Genomic DNA, 2,500 nt, shown 5'->3' with positions numbered 1-2,500 from the left:
AAAACAGAGTTTTTTGATTTCACAATTATTATTTTTTTACATTTTATATTTGATTTGATTTGAATTGTTACATTAAATGCTGTTAAACAAGAAATCTGTAATAAACAATTAGGGCTTAAATTAGATGAAAATGTGCATTAAAAAAAATCTAAACACAAAACAATATTTGTTTATTTTATTAATGGATTTTTTTATAGCTTTATCACATGCCGTTAAATAAGAAATCTGCAATCATTTGGGGCTTAAATGTGCTTAAAAAATGTCCTTAACAGCAAAATATTATTTTTTTGGGTGGTTTTTGCCTTTATTGTGATAGGATAGTATAGAGTGGACAGGAAGTGAGGTGGGAGAGAGAGAGACGGGGGACAGGATCGGTAACGGTCCACGAGCTGGGATTTGAACTCGGGTCACCCGAAGCGCAGCGGCGCTATATGTGAGGCTTGAGGCCATGAGGCGATATCTTTACATATTTTTTTTTGCTTTACCTTAAAAACAACAAGCACAAAACTAAACTCCACACATCTCTCTCTTCACCCGTCGCCCATATAAACGAGAAGGTATGAGGTGTGGTGTATATGAAACAGACAGGAAGTGATGCGATGAACATATATATATATTGAATATATATATAAACAGAGTTCTGACAAACAGGAAGTGTTGCGATGTACCTGCAGTATGAGCTCCTGCAGCTGAGACTGTTTGTGTTTGATTCTCTCGAGTCGTCTCTGCCGCTCGACCTTCAGGAGACACACAGATGACACACTCACTCATGAACACGGCTGTGTGTCAGCGCCGCACGATTAATCGCACTGAAACCGCACGCGATTTAGCAAAGGCTGAGATTATATTATGTGCAGCTCGTCAGTGCAGCGGCTGATCGTAGTTAATGCTCTATCTGAACACCAGAGGGCGTTTCTCTCTCTCTCACACACACACACACACCCCACATATCCCTCTGAACACCAGAGGGCGTCTCACACACACACACCCATCCCTCTGAACACCAGAGGGCGTCTCTCACACACACACACACACACACCAAATATGCCCTGCCGCAGAAGTACAATAACACACATTATTCCAGGAAACCCCTGTCGCTGTATCTGAAGATTGAAAGCTTTGATTAAACACGACTAATAAACACACGACTGCCTTATTCTGTGTCAGAAGCTCATCATCTCGGATGAGGAGGAGCTCAGCTGTCCTAATGAAGTGAGTCTGGAGTAAACGCATGACATGTTATTAAATGTTGTCTTTTGTTGGACAAGAGGTTCATAAATGCTTCTGGAAAGATGTTTGACGCGTGTTGTTTTTTCAAATGCACGTTATAAGCGACTCAAACTCAGTGCTGTCAGAGTGAGCCGTGTTTACTGAGCTGTACGTCACTGACACGCTGCACATTACACACAATCACTGCCTTTACCATTTCATAATCGAGATACAACTCGATTTAAGTGCGATTACATGTTAAAGGGATAGTTCACTTTGAAATAAATTTTTGGTATGTTTTAGCTTACCTCAAGGGCATCCAAGATGTAGGTGTCTTTTTTTCCGCAGTAGTTTCAATTTTGATATTTTTAGGTCAAACCGTTCTTGTCTGTCAGTCATATAATGCAGGTCTATGGTCATTATCTCAAAACACAAGCACAGAGTCCAAATTAAAACAATTCCCCGTCGTCCAAATTAAACAATTCCCCATCGTAAGTACACATATGGCCTAAGACACGAAACGAGCGGTTTGTGTGAGAAAACGAACAGTATTTATATAGTTTTTACCACTTATACACAGCCATGTCCGAGTGATCTGATCTGACGTGTACGCAGACTGGTGCATAGATATATACACACTAGATGTCGCCTTGTCTACGGCAGTTCATTGGAATGAATGTCTTTAAGGCGACATCTAGTGTATATATCTATGCACCAGTCTGCGTACACGTCAGATCAGATCACTCGGACATGGCTGTGTACAAGAGGTCAAAACGATAAAAATACTGTTCGTTTTCTCACACAAACCGCTCGTTTCGTGTCATAGGCCATATGTGTACTTACGATGGGGAATTGTTTAATTTGGACGACGGGGAATTGTTTAATTTGGACTCTGTGCATGCTATCTCTTTGAGATAATGACCATAGACCTGCATTATATGACTGACAGACAAGAACGGTTTGACCTAAAAATATCAAAATTGAAACTACTGCGGAAAAAAAGACACCTACATCTTGGATGCCCTTGAGGTAAGCTAAAACATACCAAAAATTTATTTCAAAGTGAACTATCCCTTTAAGTGCGATTACTCGTGCAGCGCTACTCATGAACATTCAACACGATCAACAGTAGCTCAAACAGTAGAGCGGTGACGCTTGCAACGCCAAGGTCATGGGTTTGATTCCCAGGGACAGCAAGAAATGATAAGAATGTAAATGTGTGCCTTGAGATGCATAAATGTAAATGAACCCTGGGACTGACTGACCTCCAGATCCTCACACTCCTGAGCTG

The 2,500-nt window shown here is 40.8% G+C and overlaps 1 protein-coding gene and 1 long non-coding RNA gene across 2 annotated transcripts in view; one reads left to right on the top strand and one right to left on the bottom strand.

Moving 5' to 3' along the window:
- The window catches only part of LOC309494220 (transcription factor Dp-1-like), a 6,793-nt gene extending 4,299 nt beyond the window's left edge, over nt 1-2,494 (bottom strand). Inside the window, exons 1-2 of the mRNA XM_082163480.1 lie at nt 2,475-2,494; nt 669-737 (exon numbers count right to left, since the gene is read on the bottom strand). The gene's annotated coding sequence lies outside the window, so the exon portion shown is untranslated. The remainder of the gene's footprint in view (nt 1-668; nt 738-2,474) is intronic.
- Nucleotides 1-2,500, top strand: part of LOC309494552 — a 116,881-nt gene that overhangs the window by 70,857 nt on the left and 43,524 nt on the right. The gene's annotated exons all lie outside the window — the stretch shown is intronic.

The sequence above is a fragment of the Leuciscus leuciscus genome (assembly GCF_965113295.1).
Source record: "Leuciscus leuciscus genome assembly, chromosome: 3".
In the NCBI taxonomy this organism is placed as follows: Eukaryota; Metazoa; Chordata; class Actinopteri; order Cypriniformes; family Leuciscidae; genus Leuciscus; species Leuciscus leuciscus.
Note: the sequence above shows the minus strand (reverse complement) of the source record. Positions and strands in the feature narration are given on the sequence as shown.